General features: G+C 42.4%; 1 protein-coding gene across 1 annotated transcript in view; it reads right to left on the reverse strand.

Moving 5' to 3' along the window:
* The window catches only part of JADE3 (jade family PHD finger 3), a 213,292-nt gene that overhangs the window by 171,054 nt on the left and 14,524 nt on the right, over window positions 1–27,714 (reverse strand). The window lies entirely within an intron of this gene.

The raw sequence follows: 27,714 nt of genomic DNA on the forward strand, positions 1-27,714 counted from the left end.
TTTCATTAGAATCTACGTAGCTTTCTCTCCAGCTATTTGTAACCTGTTCCAACTTGATCTATGCTCATTATGCTGTCTCCCTCTTCCATTACACACCTAAAAACGAATAATTTGCCCCAAAAAGATCCACGGGGCCGAAGTGGAGCATGATGTGGTTTGTGAAGGCCTTACTGACACCCATCAACACAAGAAATCTGCATTTACTTCCAAATGAATTTCCTATCACTACAAAAGTTTCATTTCTAGTGTTGCAGCTGAACAAGAAAGTGGGAGGCAGTGATTTCTCATTGAGCATGAAAGTGTACAGGATTACTAGGAATTCAGGAAGGAAGGAAGGACCTAGCGCCTCCCACAGGATGCAGTATCACAGACAAATACACATTCTATCGCCCACACAGTCATCACGCACAAAACCACACTTCCTACATAGGCCACACTGAAATTCAGCATTCTTCTAAATATGTACACCCTGTGACTCAGCGCGTTCCCCAGCCTATAATGCGCTTTAGCGGTTCATCGGGGGAACGAAGCACTATACAAAGGCAACTACACCAAGTTACAATGCGAACAGCTCTAAAGGGGAGTTGTGGCCAGGAGATATGTGAACTCCTAAACAAATCACGGCTAGAATCATCAGGACTTTGGAGGAACCGAATTTTCTAATGACGTACAACGCATGAGCAGTCAGATTTAAATCTTCCATAGAGTCTGTCAAAGACTATTAAAACACACATTTGCATAATGCACGGTCTAGAATTATGACCCACTTAAGGCCTGCAGTCATTCAAAATGTTGTTTCTTTTCAAGACAGAATAATTCTTTGCATTTATGTATTTTCAGACGGCTCCACTCAAGCCCTGCTCGGTGCGTATTTGTTTTAGGAGATATCAGACGAAGAAAAAAAGATAACTTGACGGAAAGGGCTGCCATTTTGAAAGGTTTACGGGCGTCGCAGACTGCGAGGTTTGTTATGCCGAACCTGGCAGCCGCCCAATCTACTAAAACTGCTCGCCAGATGGCACGCAGCAGAAGATTTCAGGCACACGTGAAAATTACACATTTGTAAACCCGGAGGGCTCACTGTAGCCCCTCTGCATTTCCAACCCAGGCAGAATACGAAGTTATGGTTCTAAAACGCTTTCCTGAGGGGGCAGAGTTCACCGAGGGAGCATTTCTTTTTACCGGCATGGCTGGGGAATTGCTCGTCAACACTACCTGCCATATGTAGGTCTCGAGTCAAATTCTTCCAAACCTCAGCGCGAGCTCAAATGTGAGAAACCGGAAGTGTCAAGTTGGTTGAAAAACAAGAGAATTCCTTTCAGAGGGCCCTGCAGAAAGAAGCGACGCCTTCTTCATACTGCCAGTCTGCGAACTGAGAAATGGCGCTGCATCAGTGTACAAACCCTTCCAATAAGAGAAATATTCACAGGGTCATCTAAGTACACGGTAACATTCCACACCCACCCCTCGTAGCAATCTATCTATTGCTTCCCCGATTTCAAGTCAAAAGCTTTCATAAACTAAAACGTAGCTTTAGGCAGGATTTTTCTGACGACATATATAAATGAATTGATGTTTTGGCCTCTGGGCGAGCCTGGCTAGTTTAGTTGACATATTTAAAGAGCAGCAACAAATGTGTGTGGCTATTTACAAATAATTTTAATATGATGGCGAGAAGGGGGGGGGGCTACAATTAGAAGAAATAAAATCCATTGTTTGGTGACCAGGTGGCTGCAACAGTTACAGACTGGGGCCGCATGCACTCATTAAATGCAATATGGCCTCACACAGACTTGGACTTTTGAGGGAGAAAGTATTAGTTCCTCCTTCCAGTCCAAAAAGGCTTCTGGGTCTGGGTTTAATCAGCTAGTTTATGGAAGCAGTGATTTGGCACATTAAAGCCAGACGAAAGCGGGAACATATTAACGCCTCTTCAACATATTTTTGTTTCTACATGAAAATTTAATTAAAGGATACCTTTGTTAGGATCGCCCTACCCTTTGTAAGAGGTGGAAAGAACAAAGGACTAGAATGAAAAGTCACTTGCGACCAAAGCTTAATTTAACAGTGAAACCTTGAAGTCAAGCAGGGCTTCGATATAGGCCACTTTTCATTTCCATTAAATATATGGAACGGCAAAGGAGGTTTTGTAAAAGCTCTGTCATCTTCTAGAAGAAAAAAAGCATTGACAACAGGTCTCGCCTATGTGAGATCCATTGGCTTTGTTGGAGTGGCACGGTGTGGCGGAGTGGCAGAGTAGCACTGCGTGGTGCACAGCTGAGTAGCACTGTGTGGTATGGAAAGCTGCCAGAGTTGGCAGTGAATTGCCTTACAGTGCTTTAAAGCATCACACTATGAAAATGCAATTACAATAGCGTAGGTTATCAATTATCTCGACCTATGATCTATATAACCAGCGGATGCTTTTGATCCAATGAGGGAGCTTGTCATTCTGTACAATGCTTCTGTGAGAACTGGTCTGTTTACAAATAAATGTATTTTAGAGCGGATGGGCCTAGTAGGCAACAAGCAACATATATCCTACCACTTGGGGATAAAAGAGTTGGAGCCAGGTGGCAACAGTGTTAGGGATCTACAAATGTTAAAGGCCTTTCCCAATCAGGAGTAGCAGACGTGCTCAGTAATCAACCATGATACAGAATGATAGTAACAATCACCTTGTTGTGAGACGAGGCGAACAGAACAGACTGTAGGAGGTTTAAACCAAAGATATTCCAGAGTTGAGAACCAGGGATTTTTTATGACTACTCTCTCAGGTGTTGGTTGGGGGATTTTTTTGAGGCGGGGGGGGGGGGGAATCAGCATGGAGAAGGGGTTCGGTGGGTGGGAGGGTTAAGAATCAGCATGGAGAAGGAGTGGGTGGGAGGGGAATGAAGCACCACAGACAAGGCTGGTGGGAGGGGGAAGAATAAATAGTACCTTAACATGAGTGCAAGCAGCAGACGGACACTAATTAAGGGTGAATCAATCTGTGCTTGGTCAATGCCCCTCAGAAAGAAAAGAAAGTGACCCGCGACAGGTGCTGGTCTATCAGGAGGCAGCAAAGAAAAGTGACAATGATGCGAACAAATGATAACCCATTTCACAGGACCTGCTTATGCAACTTGGACACAGCGCTGGGAAAAGTGACCACTACCAAATGAAAGTTTTTAACTGCTAATTCTATGTTCTGTGTATTGCTCCCCACAACCACGTACAGAAAAACGTCCCAGCTTGGGAATACATTTCAAAGTGGTGCAATCCTCTGCACCCACTCCCCCCATAAGAGACCAAAGGGATGTGGCAGAAAGGCAGGTGCTGGGGCATTGCTTCCAACTAGCTCCCTAAGAGGGAAGCATGGACAATAAATCTTTTAATGGGTTGATATACAAGAAGTGGCGTTATTGCACCTTGTTTTTTCAAGAGACAGAGAATGCTCAAGGTTCTCTCCTGTTGTGTAGGCTATCACTTAGAACTGTTCAGCAGATAACTACCGGGCTGCAGATACCTACCTACCCATCTATAAGTCTACATATTGGTCTGTACAAAGTAGTTCCAAAATGCACAAACAAGAGACAGTGTTTAGACAGTATTAAAGAAATACACCAAGTAAGGATACAATAAAAATCTTAATGTCTGAAATGCCGATTCAAAAACTGGTAGCCCAGTGGCAAAATAGGTTTTACCCAAATCTTTGTTAGGCCGCTAAGACACTGGCGCACCACATTCAGTGTTTAAAAAAAAAAAAATAAAAAAAAAAAAACTTTCCGTGAGACACGGTTGTCTGGTACTGCCAATCGATGGTTGCACTAATTGCAAATACACTCAGTTAAACTTGCCCTTATCTTACACGTAAATGGATTTTCCAAGGATTTACAACAGCCGAAAAAATTGTTGTATACTCTGCAGATTCCTCCACCACCCCTACCGCCCTAGACAGAACCAGAGCTCTATCTGTGTCTGGAGAAGAAAACTACCTCATTGGTCAGACGTGCAAGGTTCAGAAGTAAACCCTCTCGAGCTCGGCAAAGAAAGAGGTGCTTTTATTGTAGCTTTTCTAAGCTAAATTAAAAAAGAATTAACACCACCGATGAGAAGGTAATCCTAAACCCATTTGGTGCCTCCCCACAGACTAAAAAGCAGAGCATCAAAAGTCACATCAGCTGGAGGGCAAAACTGAGCCCTAGACAAAATAAATATATATATTTTTTAAAGTGCTGCTACTCACACTATAGAACATTATCCTAGGTAATCAGTTTTTTTCCATCCTCACATGCATGCAACAAATTATTTGAAATGCTAAAGCACAACAACGTAGGCATTTTAAATAAGTACCAGCGTAGCATGTATGTACTATTTAAAACCTATTATAGGACTTTACAAACATCCTAAACCTGATGAGATCTCATCTTGCAGGCCTTGCAGCTTATAACTTCCTGAGAATTTCAGTAGGGAACATCAAGATTGGAGAGGTATTCCCAACTGATCATACACCAAAGTCTTAAGATTTCCTACAATGAAAGGGGTAGGAATAAAAAATAACTTACGGTTTACAAATTTAAAAACGTAGGAAACAGAATAGAAGAATCATCAATTGAACAGCAGATGAAACTGTGCTGGTGATGGCAAGCACGAAAGCTCCAACTCAAAACCTACTGTCCCATACAGAGCGCACATGCCGTCAATGGAACATCAATAGCATGCATATACCCTCATCTGGAGCCATCACGAGAACCCCAAAGGTGGCACTGTCCCTTGTGACTACGGAGTAAAAGCTTTTAATGTTGCAGGGGAAGGAGTCGGTAAATTATTCAGTTCGAGTATAAAGTCCAGCTTTTTTTGCCTATTAAGTGATTTTTTTGTCATTTGAGAGAACACTTGTACTGGTGCCCTATTACACATTGATTCGTAGGAATATAATTAAGTCATTGTGAGCAAAACACTGCTGTTTCTACAAACTAAAGAGGGGCTAAGAAAAAGAAAAGCAAAAAAGTACTTTAAACCCAATGAGTAGAGCTACTACAGTTCTAACATGCTTGCATTGAATCAGTAGGATTTTAATTATTTTGAAATAAACTAAAAAAGAAATTGAAAGTGAAGCTAGTAATTTAAGGACAATAAGAAATCTGAGTCCAGGAGCACACAAAAATTATGTGGTTTTGGACTAAGCATTGCAACGGTTTTTACGTATTCCATAAAAATTATAATTCTGAGGTAGATTAAATGTTATATCACACCAAAGGAAATCGTTAAATTGCGGTATGAAGTTGGCAGGGCTCGAGTAATTTTAGTTTCTGTATTAAACAGGCAGTTCATATCAACGAAACGTGATTAGGAACAGCTATTTATTTGCTTTTTAGGGGATTAGTATCAGTGTTCTGTGGTTAAGGGACCTTTTATTGTAAAGCAATCGTTTGAATGAATCAATGCAATAAGACATATACTTAAACACAACAACAGCTCCCAGAGTGAATTGAATGGGTGGGTGAAGCTAAAACTGAGCCTACACCAGCACGTAAACCTGCCAGGTAATGGTACTAGTTATTGTTATAGTGCACACACAACCTCTGGGTGTTTTGGTAAAGATTAACAGTAGTGGTTGGTAAAGATCACACCCTATGCAGATTATACATTGCTAATCCCATGAGGCCTGCTTAAAAATCCTGGGCTCTGGTATAATGAGAATGTGGATCCGACTCTCAAACCTTTGTTGTAATACATCTGCCTACATCTAGCAACTGCATGTTGTAGAACATATTTAAGAGCAATATCTGCAAAAGGTCATTGTAATGTACCCTAGGCTTTAGTAATTCAAAAGTTAATGTGCACATTAAGAGTTTAAAAAAATAGCGCTCCTCTGATACTAAACCAATACAAATCAAATAATGGTTCATGAAAAACCATACAAAAAAAAAAGACCAATGTCAAAGTCTGGCTTATAAATGAAACTGCCCTCTTTATTCAATTACGAGTTCAGGCACTCAATAAGCCACCCTTACACTCATCCATCCATTTATCCACCAACTAACAAATTCTTGCTTTCAGTAATTCCCAAGAAAATATACACGGAGCATCTGGAACAGAAGTAAAATATTTAATGCAGACAAAATGCTGCCACGTAGATATGGCATGCACACGCTTGCAATAAAAATGTAAAATATTAGACACAGCAGCCATCTTGGACTGGTACCGTGTATATGTATCATTTTTTAGAGCAATGTTTCCATCAAAGTGGGATGGTAAAACAATGAAGCAATTTGTAGACACGCCCCCTCCCTGAACATCTTCAGGAAGACGCTCATGACCAGGCCCTTCGACTGAACGGAGCTGCTTACCAAACCCCCCCCCCCCCCCCACCTCCCAGGGCCCTGAGACCCTCACGGATGAGTAGCACGCTTACAATTCCCCTGATTGATTGAAAGTCTCAAAAGTGCACCCAAGGTATATGTCCTTGCATTAAGTGCAGCTATACGGCTTTTGTGAATTCCCAAGAATTTATAGAAGTAGGACAAGAAACAGTACTCCCAGAAAATATTTGTAAACTGCATTTTAACATGAGCAAATATGCATGTGTAGATCTATCTGTTCATGTGAAAATCTGAGTGTTTGCAAATTCACTTTACAACCAACCACTTCCCCCCCCCCCCCCCCCCAACTCTGGAAGAAGGTTTACGTATGCCGCTGTCAGGAATACATTTCCAACATTTCTCTGTATGGTAAAAGATTAAAGAAGAGTGGTTGAACACACTTAAAACATGCAAGTTAGTAGGTTTGCACAGACTCAAAAGGGCATTCTAACTCTGGAACTATTGCTTACCACTACCGTCAGCTCCAGTATGTAGATTTTCAGAAGCGTGGCAACATAAGGGGATTGCAAGTATTCAATCACTACTATGGCATGAGCCCTGGCATAATCAGAGAGGCTATATCAGAGCTCTTATATAATGAGATTGCTGCCATAATTTGTCACCTCACTACATGGCAAAAAAGGGACACATGGATTTTGTTACAGGACAAGTAGATTTATGAAGCAAAATGCCCCAATGGGCAAGTAGATATTTTATTAAATTCCACACCCCTGCAATGCAATGGCCCTCCACTTTTAAAGACGTGTTGGCTTTACCATATTGTTTTCACTGTAGATAAATAAGTTCTATTGCTTTTTTTGTAACTTTTCATTATAAACTGATAAAATCTATGCCATCACCGACTTTCATCATAACCAAGGCCTCCTGTATTGAGCATAAACTCCACCAAAAGCACTCTTTCAGCGTAAGCACACAACTTCTACCTAATGAAATGCTATAGGAAAGGGAGGGGGAAAAAAACTTTCTGTAGCGCTTTAAAAGCCCATTTCTTTTTTTTTATTATTTTTTTTTTTTTTTTTATTCATCATCATCAAGATTACAATTACATTTTCATTATGTGTTTCATCAGGATAAGAAAATCAGATAACTATCATTCATAAATTAATTCCTTAACAAGTTCATAAATTCATGCTTACATTTTGTAAATTCTATCCATACTAGTTCTTACAAATTCAATATAATACTTAAAACAGATTATTAATTATATTACTGTATGCTTATAACTCCCCCAGCTTTTGCTTCCATGCTATTATTGGAGCCCATATTCGTCTCGCAGCTTCTCTTCTTACCCTTCCCTTTTTTTCATATAAAGCCTGTTCCAAGGTAAAGATCGCCAACAGCCTAGAGATCCATTGATGTAATGTAGGTGGACTGGGATCTTTCCATAGCGAAGCTATACATAATCTGCTTAATACCATGGCTATATACAAAAACTCATAGTGAGGAACTACCATGCCATCCTTAGCTACTCCTAAAATCATAACTTCGTCTGTCAGTGATATATTCATTCCCAGTGATGTATGAAAAAAATTGTTCCAAATCCTGTTTATAGCTATCTAAACAAGGACATGAAGCAAACATGTGAATCGTATCAGCTTGGGTAGAGTGACATCTTGGACAGATTATCCCGCTCGTTCCACCCCACTGTGCCACCCTGTGGGGGGTATGATACAGTTCATACAATGTTTTATATTGCTGGGTTTGCAAATTTGTTGTTCTCAGCACCATATTTGACATTGTTAACGACTTCTCAGCCTCATTCCCTGTCAACCCTAGTTTGGTTCCCCATTTCTCAAACATTTTTTTAGAATCATCCTCCTTATATTTGCATAATTCAACATACAACTGCGATATGGAGCATCCTGACTCCTTTCTTAAGTCTTCCATCAGATCTACCTTTTGCATATCAACCTCCCCGCCCCTCTTTCTTGATAGGACTGATCTAATTTGTAAATATTTGTAAAAGTCTCTATGCCTTAAATTATAACGCCTTTGCGCATTTTCGTAAGTGATAATTACCCCTGTCGGCCCTGCTAGGTCTCCTATAGTTTTTACCCCTTGCCTGTCCCAATCTTTCATTATGGAGTCATGGAATGTTCCTGGAAGCGATGGGTTCCCATATAGTGGTGTATAATAGTTCATTCTACCCAATTTTAGCTTTTTTTTAAGGATAGACCATATGGTTATGGCAGCCCCCAGAGTTTTAAACCGTACCTTCTTGTAATAGCTTTTCTCATCATATTTAAGCAGCCAACTATCCGAGTCCTTGACCAAAAGCTCATATACATCCGGAATCATATCCCTCCCTCTCCATTTATCTGTTATATCTCCCCCCAGCATCCCTCTTAGAAATTGTAAAACTGTTGCCCAATAATAAGCTTTGAAGTCGGGGAGTGTCAGCCCACCACGTTCTCGGGGCAAAGACAGAGGTTCTTGGCTGCGTCGTGTTCTTCCTCCTGCCCATATGAACCTGTTTGTTACCCCTTCTAGCTCTCTGAACCATTTATTGTCAAATAGTAGGGGAATAGACCTAAAGAGATAAAGCACTTTAGGCAAAAAGGACATTTTTATCAAGTTGCATCGGCCAATTGTAGTCAAATGTAGGTTGTTTAATCGGTTAAAATCAGTTTTTGCCTTGCGTATTATAGGTTCTAAATTCTTCTCCACTATGGTTGTAATATCGGAGGAAATTAAAACCCCTAAATATATCGCAGTCTCAGTGACTCTTTGATCTACCAACGCTATTTTATTATTTATTAAGTAATGCGGCTTCAGGGTCACAGGAGGTGACCGCCAGATCGTCCGCATACCCCAGAATTTTTGTTTCGTGTCCGTTCAAGACAATCGGCCGTATGTCTATATTCTGTTCTATTTTCCTAATAAATGCATCTATATATAGAGCGAAGAGTAGTGGAGAGCAAGGACATCCCTGTCTAGTTCCCCGCCCAATTATTATCTCTTTACTCAATTCCCCCATAATTCTAAGTTTAATTCTTGGATTGACATATAAAGCCCTGACTGCCTTTATGAAACCACTCCCAAGGTTTACCTTCTCTAATACTGTCCAGAGGAATCCCCACGAGACCCTATCAAATGCTTTTTCTGCATCTAGCAATAGTAATGACATAGGGTCTCGTGAGGCTGCCGTTCCATCAAACAGGGTTACAACTCTCCTGATATGTTCTGTGGTACCTCTCCCCGGGATGAACCCATGCTGTCTAGGGGATACTATCTTGCCTATTACCTTCCCTAATCTATTTGCTATGATTTTTGAATACACTTTCGCATCGCTATTCATTAAGCTTATTGGTCTATATGACCCAGGATTGGTTGGTGGTTTATTTTTTTTAATAAACACTATCATAGTTGCTTCGCTCCATGACTCTGGGGGAGGGATATCTTTTTGAATATTAATTATTAAATTATAAAAATCCTCTTCTATTTCTGGCAAAAAGATTTTATAAAATTCTAATGGTATAGAATCAGGACCAACAGCTTTCCCTACTGGAAGATCCAAAATTGCTTTATGCATTTCCCCTCGACTAACAATCGTTTCCAGAGCACTTTTGTCATCAGCTCCCAGTTGTTCTAAATTGGCTCCTTCCAGAAATTCCTCCATCTCGTACTTCTCACCCCCTTGATCAGAATTATATAGTGATTGATAGAATTCTTGAAACCTGGCGCATATATCCCTTGGCGCTGTAACCATACTGCCATCTTGAAGCATTACCTCTGCAATGTCACCCTTTGTGGCCACCTGTCTAGTTCTCAAGGCTAACATGCGGCCGATCTGTTCGCTGTATTCATACTGTTCCTTTCTCCAAGCCAGATATTTCCCTGCTACTTTAGATGCAAATATCTCCCCCACAGCTGCTTTAGCCACTGCTAATCTCTGTGATATTACAACAGTGTCTTGTTTAGACCTTATAGCTCCAACCAGTTCTTCCTCCATATTTGCCACCGTTCTTATTCTCCCTGCCATCTCCTCCTTTTCTACCTTATTTCGTCAATTGAATACCTAAGTGTCTCCCCCCTTATGCCTGCTTTCATTGTATCCCAAACTATAGCTGGGGAGGCTGTTCCCCTATTAACCTCAAAGAATTCTTTCAGCCAGCCTCTCATGGATTCAATATATTTGACATCTTGTAATAATGCCCTCTCAAATGTCCAGTTTAATCTTTGATTATTTTGTGATGCAATTACAATGTCCAAAATCAGTGGATTATGATCCGACATTACTCGGGGAAGCTTATTCACTTTGCCCATAGTTGCTATTGTAGGGGATACCAAAAAGTAATCCAGTCTTGCTAATGTTTTATGGGGTGCGGAGAAATACGTGCTGCCCCCCCCAACCTTGTGCTGTTGTTCCCAAATGTCTATTAAGCCATTATCTTCCATTAGCCTTATCAAAGCCATATGGCTTCTCTTTTTCCTCCCCCCCAAATATTTTCGGGTCTTGCTTCCATAAACCACTCAGACCATTAATATTAAGGTCTCCGCATACCACCAGGGGTTGGGGCCAGTTAGCCAATTGTGTATTCATCAGGTTAAGCATTTCAGGATCATCGACTGTCGGGGCATACACTGTACATAGAGTAAAATTGAATCCCTTCACCTGGCATTCCATCAACACCCATCGCCCATATGAATCAGCTTTTTGCCTGTTAACATTCACCATGCCTTGCCGTGCTAATACCGCCACCCCTCTTGTTCTCGTCCCTTGTGTTGTATAGGCAAGCAATTGTAAGCCTAGCTGTCCCAATAATTCCTTCTGGGACACCTCTATATGGGTCTCCTGTAGACAAAGCATATCAACCTGGATTGTTTTTAAGTATTCCCTCAACTCCCTTCGCTTCCTACCATCATTTAGTCCACATATGTTCAATGTGCCTATCCGCATTGATATTCTTGTTTTATCCTCAGTTCAGCATACAGTTTTTCTACAATGTTTTCCTCTTTTAAAAGATAATCATCCCCTTGTTCTATCTGGTCTTGATGTGATGGTTTTTTTTGTTTTTCTCCCCCCCCCCTTCCCCCCCCCCCCTTCCCCCTCCCCTTCTCCCCCCCTCCCCCCCACCTATTAGAGCAAGCAGGCCGCTGGCCTCTGTGATGAAGTCTGGCTGTCGACTCCCCTTTGCCGACCTTTAAAATTAAATTAAACCATCTGGATTAGTTACTTCGCTTTGATTTCTTCTTTAGAACCTCTTTAACCATTTCCCCCCATGAAAAATAACATTTCATTCCGTTTGTCCCTTTGTCCATATTGCCCATATATTTTCCCCCCAAAAAAAAAAAAAAAAAATTCGTACTTCTTACATTCTCTTACTCAAATACTATCTCTTATATACATTTAACAAGGCTTAGCCCTTCATAAACCAGCTTTTCTCTTGCTTTTCTCTTGTTTAGCCAGCATATAAGTTAATGAACGCATCCCCGCTACAATCTTCACAGTTTGTCTCTAGCTTCATTACTAGTTTCACCGCTGGCTCTGATCATATCCATATATTCTTTTGCTTGGATTTCGGAAAAGACCTTGGTAGAGTTCTTGTAGATTATCTTTAGTTTGGCCGGGTTCATTAAATAGGCCTGCAGGCCCATCTTATGGCATGGATCCAGTAGCTCTCTCAGTCTCCATCTTCTTTCAACTGTGCTGTGACAATAATCTGGGGTTGAAAAGAAGGATTGATTCTCAAATGTGCGTTTGGCGTTGGGGCGAGCTTTTGCATATACCTCTTCCCTCAGCAAAAAGTTGCCAAAATATACTAAAATGGCTCTTGGTCTTGATGTCCCCTCGGTGGTGGAGGAACCTTTCTTTTTTAAAGTTAATGGGAACCTATGCACCCTTTGCACTTCCTTGTCCCAATCCCAATGGCTCAGTTCCGGGAAGGCTCCTTTGAACAATCTCAGGGTATATGCCCTAATATCCCCGCCTTCGACCCCTTCCTCTATACCCAGGATTCTAAGATTATTTCGTCTTTGAAGGGATATGAAAAACAGATGGTAGATGCCCAGTGGAAGTTGGAGGATTTAGAGAACCGCCAATCTAGTTGAGTCTTTGGCTTGTTGATCCTCCATCATCCCCGGTCGGTCTTCCAAATGTGTCATCCTCGTATTTGTGGCTGTACATATCTTTGCAACCTTCTTTATAGCTCCTTGCAGATGTTTGGTTGCTAAACGGTTTTTTTTCCCCTCAACTTTTGTAGCATCCTGCAATTGTTTAATTGAGTTGAGTATTAGCTGTAGAGTGGGTTCCACTGCCTGTGCCTGTCCATACACTCCATGCACTCCCCCAGCTTTAGGATCTTCTTTCTCAGTTTCAATGTCATTGTAGATCTGCTGTGTATCTGAGTAGTCCCAGTTTAAAGCTGCCTCCGTTTCCGTACTAGCCGCACTTATCCGTCTACGGCTGCTGCCTGATTTCTCTTGGGACTGTGTACTTCTTTGGCGTCGAGACAACCTTTTCTTCCTTGGCTCTTGATTTGGCTCTTGGCTTTTCCCTCTTGGTGAGGATCTGCTTCCCCCTTCCAAACTTAGAGACAAGCTTGAGTCAGTATTAATCCCATCGTTTTCCTCCAATCCTGAGCATGTCTCCTCAGATGCATCTGACCCATCTGTTACTGAGAAAAATGTATCCACTGGATCCATGTTATCCTCTAGCCCACTCTGGCCACTGTTTGCCGTTATTTTCTGTATCAATATTTCAGTTTGTTGTGTTTGTGATGTTACTGTCTCTGAAGTCTCATTATCAACATTAAGCTGTGTATTTTCCTCTGTATTGTCTATAATATCATTTAGGTCCATAATGTTACTCCACTGTGTCTCTACTAGAAGGGTGCCAGGTATCTCAGAGGTATTATCAATGGTACTGGTGATACTCTCTTTTGCTGTGTGTGCAGTGTTCGTGGGGGTAAAATACCCCGTTATACTTTTTGTTTGACCTGATGGCTGTGTAGCATTGATCGCTGCTTGCTTCCTGGTTCTCGTTTTGCTACTGGCAGCTACCCCATCCATATTCATAACTTGTGTGTCCTTGTCACCCCCTTTATTTTTCACAGTTTGCCCCAGGGCTTGTTTCTCAGCCCCTTCAGGTAGTTTCGCTTTCCCTCCACGAACAGTTTTTGGAGCCATTTTGACCCCTTTGTCTCCCTTGAAAGCTGCGCCCACCTCAGACACCTCAACCTCAGCCTCTATAGCCAGGTGATACTGCTTCTGCAAATCTTTCTGCCTTTTTAGACCTGGCAGGCTCCAATTCAAACTCAGACTCAGGCACCAGCTTTGTGAATAACTTCCTGCTATACTCGCTCTGCCTGGTTGGGTGATGGATACTTTCACGCTTCTCACCCCCCCTCTGGCCCCAAGCGCCGCTTCTGCCTTACCAGTTCTTCCAGCTTGGCAGTCTTTTGGGGTGTAATCATAGAAATCCGAGCAGCGTGTCTGTATATCTCTTGTGCCCCTTAACTTCCTCTGCAGCTGCCGGTTACAGCGCGCCGGCTGTCTGTGAAGTCTTCGTCGTCTTTCAGCTGACGCTCGACTCCTCTGACCTCTGCTACCCCTCCTACGTTGCAGGCAGCTGCCTGTTCCGAGATCTCCCCGCGCTCCGCGGACTCCGCCGATTCTGCTCCCTCCGCTACGCTGCTGGAAGCGCCACAAAGATTGCCACAGAGATTGCACCTCAGCTGCTCGACCAATTCTGCCTCCTCTGCTCAGCAGTCGTGAGCGCCGTGGAGAGCGTCGTGGCGTTTGCAAAGATCGTACCTCAGCTGCTGGTATTGCCAAGGCTGTCACCGAGGCTGTCACTACTGCAACGAACGTAATGCCACTCTCCATTAAGGTAAGAGCGGGGGGTCAGCGTCTTTGCTATATCATTAATAGAGATCAGCGTGTAGTTTCAGTCTTCAAATCCGAAAACTAATCCATTAACTTCAGAAATGAGCAGGTCGGCATCGGAGGGTTCTCCCCCAGCCAACTAGCCAGACGCCATCTTGCTCTCACTTAAAAGCCCATTTCTGTTGTTCATATAGTGTTTGATGAACACTGTGCTGTCAAGCCAAGCCTTATAAAAAATAGGCAGACTCTTCCCTTGTACTGCTTTTGCAGCAGTTTGTAGTAAATCACATTTGCATCGTTCTAAAGCTGACAGACAAAAACAAACACAAAATAAAAATATTTTTTTTTGCAATGGTCACAGTAAATAAACCAGTCGTACTTTACTTAACTTGTGAAGAATCGTCCACAAAACCACCAGGGGACTTCCTTCTACAAGCACAAACACAGGCTGTAACGAGCGTCCTTGAGGAGAGCTAATTCCACTTACCATCACTTCCTCTGCATTCCCTAGAGAACTACAGCACCTGCAGCTTTCCAAGGGAAGAACAAGTCGTGTACTATCACATCACCATGACAAAATGGCTAACAGCAAAGCACACACTTCCCGACTGCCACATAACGAAGACATTCACATGACAATACTTGGGGAGTGTACATCGTGGACGGAACTAGACCTGCTGCTGTAATGAATGATGAATAAGCAAATGCTTTCCTTTTCCACCCTCCTCAACAATCCAAGTTCTTCCTGGAATTACAAGTGTATTCACATGCATGTTTTTTGACCGCAACACAACTCTGAATTTCCACAGAATGGGAGGGGTTAGAAGTATACAAAATATATAATATTTTCATCATCAGCAAGCTTCATGTAGATTTGAGACAATACTATTCAGATCAATCACATGGCGAAATAGAATTTTTAAAGAGTACTTGTGTTGCAGTATCGGCTACAATGCTACCACCACTGGTATTCACGGTTGACGATAGGGACGTCCTTTCACATGACTGATGGAAAGCAACCTTTTGACAGTGTATAGTACTTGCTAGTGTGTGTGTGTTTTTTTAGAGAATATCATTAGGGTTTAGTTTTGAAGTGAGAGTTAGTGTGGAACTAGTAGGATTTCAATCTAGGGAGCTCTTTGAGGTGTTTTGTGTGTATGGAAGGGTGTCCCAAAGGACTTGCCCGCTTTTCTCTATACTGGAGCCAGAGGGCAGACCAGGGCTACTGGTCCCCAATCTTGGTAGTGGAGGTAGTTTGCCGGTGGTGTCTATCCTACTATGGCTCTGCAAACTAGGCCAAGTACAACACTTTCAACGCTTGACTCCCAGGGTAGCAAGGTCGAGCAGTTGCAGGCTTCTCAGGGAGTTTTTGTGAGGACAAGGGGGTAAGAACACAACACACAATTTCGAAACCGGTGCTTTTCTTTTATGGAAAAAGAAAGTAATTTAATCACAAACGAAACTAATTAGTTTACAACACAATGAGAGAGTAATACAAGGGAATCAATCAATTATATATTATATTGAAGGGCTAAACTGCCCTTCTCTCTAGCCTCCCTCCCCTACCCACCATGGTCAAGTTTCGGTCTCTGGAGTTCCCTTAGACAGTTTAAGCAAGGATTCGGCACAGATGCAGATAAATTAAAGCAGTCTCGCTTATTAGCAGATCAACTCATTTCAATGTATTTTTCAAACCTGGGTTAAAAAGTCTAAACCGGTATAGCAGTCTTGCCATCGTGCAGCAGTCTCGGTCCCCAAAGGGAGACTAAGCCCTCCGTTTACCTGCTTTTAGTTGTGTTGCAGTTCAGCCTGTACTGCAGGCATGGAGCGAACTCTCACGATTAGGGCAGTGGTCCTTTCTTCACAGGGTCTTCAGCAGAAGATTCATTTTGATCAGGGTTTAGGGAACAAACTTGCTGGGCAGATCTGTGCAGTCACAAACTTCAGCAGTGGTGGCAATCATGGTGGAGTGGTAATCAGTTATCGGATGTGGCTGTTGCGACCTCCCGGATGAGGTTATTCGAAATTACTACTGTGGGCAGTTGTGGCTTTCAGGAAGGTCCTGGCTTTTTAGTATGGTGGCGACGCACCGTTCGTTCTCTCCACCAGCAGCAGCATTACTAATATCTCAAGCCCACAGTGGGCTGCCAGGGGAGCTAGGAATATTTGCTCTTGTCCAAGGGAACTACGTAGAAAGACCAGTGAGACAGTCCTTGCAGCACAGGTCACTCTGGCTCGCTCTCTTGGTTCATCAGGTTCCACAGGGTGACTCAAACACAGTAACACAGACGGCCTCTCCTCCTTGACGGTCTCACCCCCGTTGCAGGGACAGGCACACTTTCATTCTCTCAGAAGGCAGATGGTCTGTTTAAGCAGACTCTTTTCCAACAGAAAACGCAGATTTCAGGTGATCTCCCCTCAACTTTGGGAGACTGGCTACCAGATAAACACCAGCATCGGTGGGAACTCTGTGGAACACTCCTTTCCCTAGTGAAGAAGAACATGGGACTGTTACCTAGTAGGGTGATCTGTATCTCACTTTTGGATATTTTTCAAGAGAGGCCTCGGATTAACTTTTTATGGTTTCAAAACTGGTTTGGGCTGTTTCTCTCACAAATGCATGGGTACAACGAAGTGCAAGTTCCTTGCACCTGGCAGCCTTCCTAAAGCAGTAATCCAAGACAGACAAAAAGGCAGGCCCTGCCTAGAAACGTCCTCACCGTGAACAGACACTGCAGTCACACCTCTCACTCTTACAATCTACCAAATGGCTTGGCTGTGGAAGAAATGATCAGGAATCCTTTGAAGACAAGGACTTCATGGAATTTTTAAAGGGAGCTTGTTTACTTCCTCACAAGTTCAGTATCTGGGTCTCCACCCTCCAGTTACAGGAATGCAAGCAAAACACTTCCTCCCTATGAGAAAAGCTGTCCTCATCACCTTTAAACCAGGAGCATCCAACCTGGATCCCATTGGCCCCAGTACTCCAACTCACACAACAGAATCCTAATAACATACATGTGCTACACATGAATGCAGAATGTCAGTGTAAGCATCTGGGATACACAACAGTGGAACATTACACTAGATGGCTTCGAAGACCACTCATTGACAAGAGAAAAGGTTCTGGTCATACTATTAATTCACAAAACAGAACACACTGCCACCACTGCTTTACAAGATGCACTCAGGGTAGGGACAATAGTCCACCGACTAGTATGAGGGCATACCCCTCCAGGTCCCAGAACAGATTCTGGACATCATGACATTGGAAAAATTATCTCCAGCACAGGGCTGCGCGATACCAACTCACTCCCAGTTGGTAAGGTTTCCAACTGCCTTAAGGAATAACAGTGCGCCATGATTTTCATCCTGGGCCTTGCTGTAAGGACTCCTGGGGTATTGCCTCGAAACCCCCTTTTAATCCTCCAAAAGGCAAGGGGCTCAGAATTTAAATCTCACCCTCACAACATTCTGCCCCAAAACAGGCATGGAGAGGGGAGTGTTGCTGCCTATCCCTGTAGCCTCCTGAATTCACCCCTACCCAGAATGAGCAGTCTGAAGCCCCGTAGGAGGGGATTCTTTGGTATGGTGAAACCATTTAAAGTGCTCCCCTCAAACTAGTCGCCCTGCGTGCAACACAGGCACCAACAATGCTGCAAAAAAACACAATTTCTTTAACATAGCAGTGCAAAGGAAATGTGTGAACATTTTGGGTTTTCTACCTCATTAGACCGAAGGGTGCACAACATCCAGTAGATAAAGTCACTTTCACCCCCCCAAAAAATATTTGTGATTAACGCTGCACATTTCGAATATATGAATGTGGATAAAAAAGGGGGAATATATTATAAATTGATATATTGCACTGTCACGAACAGTAATACTGATTTACACACTGCACTCTCTGTTCTTAACAGAATATTAAAAGGTGGAGTTTATATTTGCTATATCTATTACACTAGCACCAAGACCAAATCTTGTTGCTAGGAGCCAGCCGAAAGAGATGGAGAACAATTAAGAAAAGAAGAAGATAAACAAGAGACAGAAAGCAGAAAGGCAAACCAAAAGAGCTAGATCTGCTAAGCAAGAGACTCGTAAGCACTTTTCTAAATAAGTAGTGATTGGTCATAAGGCAAAGAGATAATGGAAGCTCATTTCCGAGTGGAGGCACAAAACAGTGAACAATCTGCCTGCACAAAAAGCCCTCTTAAAAAGCAGGACTTACATGAAGAACTAGACGGAGGATAATAGCCAGAAAGTTGGATATTCCAAGCACAAGCAATAGAACTCATAAAGAACCATACAAGACCTGGTGGATTTGACACCTTAGGGAAGGGGGAAGGTTCCAGCCAAACGTAGCATCACAAATGAATGTTAAATAACAATACAACCTTAACTAATCAATACTTCACCGAAGAGATCGCCTTTGGCACGGCTGATTAAAAGGAACAACAATATTACAATTTAACATGGCAAGACCTCAAAGGCCACTTTGACACCTCAGCGACAGCTTCCTGAAACTGCTATCAGCTTTTGTGTCCCATATGACATAATGCTAGCATTCATTTACTTTATCTACATTTTGGAACTATGAATCCTCATTTTGTAAGTCATTTTTAACTTTCCAATGGCAATAAATTCTCAGATATCAAGTAAGATTTTAGGATCCTCTAGTGATTATAATTCTCACACTTCATTCAGAATTTTCACACCGATTACCTACTATACTTTAAGACACTTGGGAGAGAAAGTCTTTTGTGACTTTGAAACATGTACATTGCCTACACATTTGCAGTTCAAATTCTCTTTTCTACACTTGACAGTTCCTTATCTTTCAGACAATTGTATCGGGTCCTTGGGCCTTACCAACTGAACACTGCATTCCCATCTTGCACCTCCAAACAAGAAGGAAGCGGTTTTCTTTCAACATTATTAAAAACACATTATATCCTCTTCATGTCCACAAGTGACCTACATTTTTCTTCCGTTCACACAACAGCAATATTACATTTCCCTGCCTTCAGTTGAAGAATGGCACCTCACAACTTGAAGATCTTTTTTGTGATGGTCAGAGTAACTCACCAGCAACATCCTGGTTGAGATCGGGAGATGTGGGATGAAGAACCCTCCGGTTGTGGTTCTCCTTAAAAGTAAACGTTTCCCAAATGTTGTGCTTGTGCTTAATCCTTCAAGTCTCTTTAACTCCCATTTTTTTCAATTAACATATATATTGAAAATCCCCTGCTCTCTCCAAACATGTCTCAAGGCTCTTTTGACGTCAAAGAGCATGCTGGTTGCTTAGGGAAGACAAGCGGTACAAAAAGACAATGCTTATCATCGAGATGGTTACCAGGGTGAGGACATTTGCCAGCAAAAAAGGGAATGTGCATACTTAGGTTTTGGAAGCAGCAAGCATCTCCATAAAACAGCTTAATTCTTTGGCAGAAGAGCTCCATCCGGTTACATGCATTTCAGCATTCACACTAAACACTGCTCTTCACCGGTTATTTTATTATGCAGCTGTTTCCATATATTAAAAACTTCTCCACCAGTACACATGTTTACGATTAGTTATGCAGAAAAATCAACGCTGAAAAATTGCAGAACCATATTTTACATGCAGCCCGCATTGATTATATATATATATATATATATATATATATATATATATATATATATATATATATATATATATATATATATATATATATATATATATATATATATATTTTAAGATATTGATTTGATTCTGCAGAAGTTACAAAATGCATCTTCAATTAGGCAGGTTTCCAAGAAAATACAAGGGTTCCGTGCTTTATCTTTTACTTGCAGCTTCGGCACTGCATCTCCCGGTGGGGTGCACTCCCTCCACCGAAAATATGCCTGGCTATTCTGCACTCCTCCCGGCCCTCCTGGTAAAAAGGAAGAGGTCTTGATGAAAATGTAATCTTCCTCATCCTTCATGTTCCCTTCTCTAAAAAAAAATAACGGCAGTTCTTTTCCGTTCGATTACCCAGTTTTAAATACCGCCCCCACCACCACACACGTATTTTTTTGGGGTAACTGTGACATGCAAGCGATGGTCATTGTGATGTATTTACTTATCTCAGTCATGCTCATGGGCGGAAAGTGTCTCCACCCCTCTTGTTTTTGGAAGAAAGGTTTCTTCCATATCCTTCCTTTTCCCCCATTGTGTTGTGCTAGAACAGTTCCTTGCCCACACCTCCTCGGTTCCCTCCCCTCCTTGGTTTGGACGGAAGGTTCATTACTTCAACTCCTCTTGTTACTACTATATCGGTTCTGGACGTTTCCAGATTACTCGATTGGCGTGGATTTATCTGTCTAATATGCGCTTGCGTATCATTTATGCCCTGAAGAAGTCTTTGGTTGACACCATTATAAGAAGAAACGTGTTGTCTAGAAGTCTGTTGAATCTTGTCAAGAGAGAATAAAGAAGATATGAAGCTTGTCACAAACTTTGATGTGGATCTCTTTTTTTAATAATTTGGATAACTTTTGCTCAGGACATTAATCCATTGTGTCCTCACGTTCCTCATTAGAAGAGGCCAGTTATAAAACCAGAGGCCTCTGGATATGGTGCCAAACTGAGAATTAATTAATCCTAGTGTGTGAGCTCATTTACCCCCCCTCCTTAGGGTGCCCACCCATCAGCTGACTTGGTCCGCACTGCTAAGGCTGCATTTTCCACACCATCCTCCAGCAGCTCTCATGGAGCTAAAGTTTGTCATGCAACAAAATGCCCTTTCCTGGCAGCAGACCTCGGAGAAACGCCCAACAAGAAATATAAAAACAAATGGAAGTCCTCATTGAAACACACTTCAGCGTTCCTAGTTGTGCTCCTTTTGTTTATGGTTTGGTCATGGCATTAGTTCTCATCGCTCTCGCTGCCCCTATACACTTCTAAATCATTCTTCCCGTCTACACATTCGTATTAGTAAAAAAAATTGGTATTTTTAAACAGGTGGGCCAGCTCAGCCGGCTGCAGGACATATCACATATTTGCATATATCCTGTAGACTAGTCATTTCCGAATCCAAGAGCACCACATCTTAGATGACCTGTTAGTCAAGTGACCCACATATACATCACATTTTTGGGTGGCTGCACCAGATATTTTAAAATGTATATACAGATTTGCACATTGTCGCAGTAGAGAAAGCGAACACGCATTCAACACATCGCCACTGTCTTGTTTGATCTCGCTTAGGTAGATTGCGGTTACACATCGTCATGGTAGAAGAAGCATATGTGCTTCTAATACATCGGCATAATGTCCATTGTAGATAGTTATTGGCATTGTAAATGGTAACTTCTTTTACCTATCTCAAAAAAATGCAAGACCTATTGCATTTCCAATGCTGGTTTTCTCTAGGGAGTTAGGCAGATCCCAAGGTTCAGACATGCTAGCCTACGATTATAAAAACACAGAAGAGGCCTCCTTAAAAAAAAAGCATGGATGGACAACAGGTACTCAAAGAAACGGGCATGTGAATTAACACGTAACCCGAATGCCAAGCGCAGCTGCTGACTGCCAGGCAGCAGAACACATTTAGAGCGGTGGCACCGACCTACAAATCTTAGCTCGGGGTAGAAAGGCTGGCCAGCTGGAGACAGATATCCAGAGCCTCATTTTGCAGAGCGAATCACGTGCTTTCAACATACCGATTCTGGCTGCCGCAAGTCCATGCCTTCTCAGTCACAGCAATTTCACCTGGTCAGCTATTTTCACTCTAAAAAGTTTTTTTTGCACACTGTATGGGAACTAAGTAAAAAAGATACTACCTAAATAACATGACTTGTGTTGACAGTGATATAACAAATTTAGAATTCCAGGCAAGTAATGCTCATGTAACGTGAGAGCAACATGGTGGTCTCAGTGAGAATTACTCTGCACAAACAAACAACTTACATTTTAATCTCCAGGTCAAGCCACCAACAAGAAGCACAGTAAGATGGACAGAAAGGCTCACCATGCACTACTCCGCTACCAAATAAAGAAAGCACCAAAACATGTTACTCTTCTACTAGCTAACGGCCTCCTACATTGGTTCCCTACATCCCGCTGTGCCCAGTGCACCCCTCACCTGGTCTATGCCATCAGCTACCTTTCAAAAGTAGAGCTTTTACTAACGCAGGAATCAAACCAGAAACGCTTTGCTGACGGATAAGTGCAAGTGCGCATGCGCCAAATCAGAGACAAATAAAGCACAATGGTGAAGCGGAATCCTGCATACTTTATAGTAAAAGGAAATGGCCACTTTGGAAAAGAGGCGTTTTGTTGGGCCTCTTGAAAAGTCTAAAAGAATCCAAAGAAGGCACTTTCCATATAAAGGCTTTAAATAACAAAAGCTGCTCTTTATTGCTTTCTATTGTTTGTATGCTTCTCATTTTTTGAAACTTTCATGCAGATCATATTCTAAACTTGCAGGATGCAATGTTAAAAGAAGAAGAATTATTTCAAATTACTGTGGAAATACAGATTGAAATGGGAGAGCGGAGGCAGAGATCGGAAACAATCAAAAGTATGTGTTGAACTGAAGCAATGCCCTTACTCCTGTTAGAGCGAAAGATGAAACACACAATCTCAGCCTGACCAATAAATACTTTAGGAAGAGGTGGACACTGCAAATGGAATTATACCCACGTAAGCCAGCTCCTCTCCTAATGTACAAGAACCTGATGCTGCCCCTGCTCGTCATGCTGTGACCTCTTTGCACAGTATATCCTCTGTACATGAGGAGAAGCCTATCCCTGTGATATAGAGGTCTTGTTTGGTGTAGAGCTGGAGTGGGTGCCAATAAACATTGATAAGCGTCTCAGTGCACGCTTCCCTCCGTAAGTGGAGTGGAAGAGAGTACTTTAAATGTTTTATTCTGGGAATCACTAGGTTGTGTTACCACCTGGAGGCTAGCTATGGCAGGGTAGAGCAGCGAGACTTGAAATGGAGGTAGAGGAGGGAAGACACTGTACCTCAATTCACATTGGGAGAACGAGAACTGTTGTAATTCAAGGCGCAAGAATTTGCGTTTTGTAGCTGCCTTGCACAGTGAGATCACTGTAAGGGTGACAACGTTCAACTGGTACGTGCTGTGGAGATGCGTGCTTGTGATTATGATGCCTTTAAACTGCCACAACATGAAAGAAAGAAAAAAAATAGTCCCAGACACAAAGCGATAAGCACCAAAGTGGAACATTAGTAGCAGTTAGGCACTACGCTGTGGGAGGAAACAAATGAGCACAAGGCAGGACAAAGAGGACATTTACCCACTAGCAAGCAACCCGTTTTAAAGGACAATCAAGGGAACAAATACAAAGGCAATGGGCGGGCTGTAAGCCCACAGAGTGATTACAGCAGGTCCGGAAGAGACAGCAAATGTTCTGCCTTGGCTCGACCTAAAAAGGAGTGCTACTTGCATGCTATTTTTCTGGATAAAAGACAAGAGACTTTAAGAAGAAGAATAGTCAATAGGACCAGAGCACGCAGACATTGTAAGCTTTAAGGGTCACTGATAACTAGCTGGTGCGATTGTGGGATTACCAAAAGAATTTTAGAGCCACTTTCAGAAAGGGGGTTCTGTTGTCATGCGAAGTGCCTTGGAAACAATACTAAGCAGTTAGCTGTGGGCATCCCTGGACCTGGAGTCCTAGGTTGTGAACTATCATCATCTGTGAGGCTTTTGTAAAATTAAGTCACCTTCTGAGTACGCTTAGGCTACTAGAACAACCCGGACATGGAGCAGTTTACATGTCCTCATGAACGTAAGGGGGAGCAAGAGATTCGCTTTCAAGGCTACTGTGCGATGGAAAGCATTCTGACCCAATTCTAACCAGGAAGGATGTCATTTATGATTTACCAGGCACTGAAGGAAGCCATTTTCCACAATATGTAATGCCTTTCCAAAAAAAAGTACAATAACTGAACCAGAATAGCTCCACTTTTGCCTTTACATTAACGAGAGTTAGCTATAAAAATGAAAACAAAATAGTCTACTGTATACAAATTTAGTACCAGCTGCGAATTAACACAGGAGTTCTGCTTACAGGATGCAGCTTTAGAATCGTAAGCATGCCAGTCTTCAAATTGCAATGCCAGGGACCAACTCTGGAAAGTCACAGCCTTAATTGTGGAGGAAAGTAATTCGATTCCCTGGAAAAAGATACATTTGCACACTATGTTTGATCCTGCAACAGATTACATGGTTACTTGTACAATTTAATCTTTGGATTTAGCATTCACTTTATGGAAGGTTTTTTTCTTGCATGGATCCGAATAATGCAATTAAACTTTATACCTCCAAATGGATCCTCAAAATTCATTCCTTTTCTAACAGTAATAGGCATCAGACAATGAAGGAATATTAAAAACCAACGAAATCAAGATATGCAAGGAATGACAAAATCACAAACCTGTACATTCCACCGATTTGGTTTTCAGAGACGCACTTCGCTGGCTTAAATAAAGATGTTTTTGCCCAGAAACACTGCTATTGTACAACCATTAAGTATACGACTTTCACAAAGAATGCTGGTACTTTAATGAACAACACGTGCTAGCAACAAAACACTTCACCAGTTGTCTTTTAGGTCTAGCCTAAAGATGGCTTTAGCTGTTATCACCAACCTTATGTAACCAAATTCATCTTAAACAACATCCATATTGGGGCTTTGGGTCAGCTCTTTTTATCCCTTGGACTGTTCAACTTATTGATTGCACCCACCACAGCTTAGAGCATGTAAAAATGGGTGAAACCACTGCAGCCATTCGCTCTACTGCATTTTGCCTAATCACATGCGCACATCGGCCTCAAACGATGTGCCCTCCAAAACTAGGATGAGTACTTTGCCAATGCTTAGTTCCTTCCATTCTTTATCATGTCTGGGTTTTGGCAGAATGGCTGGCAAACAAACCTATTGCTTACAATATACATAAAAGTGGTCTTTGGACCCGACCCTTTGAACCACTTGCTTTTTTATACCAGCCTTTTTCGCCCATGGTCTTCAGATTTTGTTAAACTCTTTCATCTAATGCTACTGGCTGTTTGGATTTATCCTGCCACCTGCATTTGAGAGCTTGCATTAAACTGCATGTGAAGAACTACTTTACAACAATAACCCTCTCTGGCAACTCTTGCCTGCTTTAATTTGTTTATGCTGCAAGCGTTAGCACATTAAACCCAGAGGCATTGGGTTGTCATTGCTAGCTATTTTTTGTCACCTTTGTATGCTTAAACTTTGCCTTCAGGTTACAGTAATTTAAAGCCAATAGTATATGTTCTTTGTACTAACAAGAAACAGGTTTTCCTGTGGTATAGATTAAAACTAAAGTGTGTTAAGGTGCCTCTCCTAAGCATGCTCGGGAGAAACCCAAAGGGTTGCATTAAAATTATACAGAATTGTGTTATTTTTTTATATGTACAATCTTTATTACAAGTTAATGGCCGGCAAGTGGAAGTGAAAAAGATTTTTTTTAAAAGGTGAAAAATTGTGCCAGCATGTCAAAACCACACCTAATGGCTTTGCCAACACTTGTTTCCAGATGTCATCACTTACTGTGTAGGTAGAGCAGTTTTCAAAATGAGTCCTAAATATTTGACCTTTCTGAGACTCGGAGCATTACAGCAGAGCATTTAAGTGGAAATGGCATACTCTTCTGAAGAGAGAGAGCAGAAGCAAACAAGCAGTGGTAAAGCCATCCTTCGGGACCTATCGGCAGAGGAGAAAGAGAGAAGCCGAGAGAGAGTGTAAACACAGAGCATGCACAAGAAGCAGAGATTGAGGGCAGCGAAAAACACATAAGTGAGAGAACCGGACATCACGTGCACTCTGATAAAACACAACCAAAAAGAACAAGCATTGGTAATGCACTGGTTTCGTCTATGTAAGGAATAAAGAGCTGTTTTAATCAATCATCATCCGGGAGAAGGAAAGAACTCCCTGACAGATAACATGACAGTGGAGAGGATGTGGCGCTGTGGCCAGAGCTGCTGACTCAAGAGCGGAGGATCCCAGTTCGAGTCTCAGCGACGCTGCCCAACATCCTTTGATTCTATGCAAATCACGCAATCTCTTCGAGTGATGAACGGTTATATAAATATGCTGCAACAGTAATAGGCAAAACTTTATGAAAATATAGTTCCACCATATGAAATGAAATTAAATTAAATTAAATGAATATTTGTAAAGCGCGTGGCTACCAGAAGGACTCCCAGCGCGAGGCAAACTCATGACCAGGTGAAAAATCAAAATTCAAGGGAACAGGAAGGTTTTGAGTTGTTTCCGGAAGGCAAGATGACCAGTCACTTTCCGGATGTGAAGGGGCAGAGCATTCCAAAGCCTGCCGGCATTGGAGGGAGAAGAGTCTGCCGCCACTTCTGGCTCGTTTAATTCTGGGGATGTTAACTAGGAGGAGTTCATCTGAGCAAAGTTCTCTCCTTGCTTTATAAGGCTGAATTACAGCAGAGAGTAGAGGAGGACCAGTCCCCTGCATTGACCTGTGCACGATACAGTGATTTAAACATAACTTGTTCTTTCACTGGGAGCCAGTGTAGTAGACCGAGGGCTGGATTTGCAGACAGGAATTTGGATGTTCCTGTGAGCAGTCTGGCTGCGCAGTTCTGGGCAGTCTGCAGTTTATTGATCACAGAGCTAGGAGCTCCCAGGTAAAGCCCATTGCCGTAGTACAACCTCGAAAGAAGAAGAGATTGCACCATGATTTTTTTGGCTTCGAGAAGGAGCAGGGGAAGTACCTTCCTGGCCAGTCTGATCAGGCCGAAACAGGTTGCAATTGTCTGTCTAGCTTGAGTTTTGAAAGTCAAATTAAGGTCTAACTAGATGCCCAGGCTCTTTATTTCAGGTTTGGGTATGGGTACCGGGCCCATGCATGCTGACCAGAGAGATCTAAGCGATGAGTTGTCAAGGTTGCCTAGGGTCATGATCTCAGTCTTTTCACCATTTAATTTCAGATGGGATGCGCCCATCCATTTTACTACTTCCGTAAGACATGTTTTCAGGGTCGTAGAATAGTGAGTGGGCTGATTCAATGCTACGACCAGTTGGGTGTCGTCAGCGTAGGTGACCATGTGGATCCCAAAAGGAGCCACAATCGAGGCTAGGGGGGGGGGGCATATATGCGTTAAAGAGAGTAGGGCTGAAAGATGAGCCCTGTGGAACACCACACAGGAGGGGCCGGGATTTGGAAAACACGCCTTCTCCAAAGACCCGAAATGATCGTCCTTTTAAGAAGGAGCAAAGCCAACTTAGAGCAATACCGGCTACGCCCAAGTTGCTGAGGCGGGGAATCAGGATTTGGTGATTCAGTGTCGAATGCTGCGCTCGGGTCCAGAAGTATGATGGCCGCTGAGCCTCCACCAACTAAAATGTTCCTGCTTTCCACAACCACCGCTAGCAGTGCAGTTTCCGTGCTCTGCCAAGGGCGGAAGCCAGTTTGGGTTGGATGTAATAGGTTGAAAGTGTCCAGAAAATTTGAAAGAATATG

Source organism: Lissotriton helveticus, chromosome 8, assembly GCF_964261635.1.
Source record: "Lissotriton helveticus chromosome 8, aLisHel1.1, whole genome shotgun sequence".
Lineage (NCBI taxonomy): Eukaryota > Metazoa > Chordata > Amphibia > Caudata > Salamandridae > Lissotriton > Lissotriton helveticus.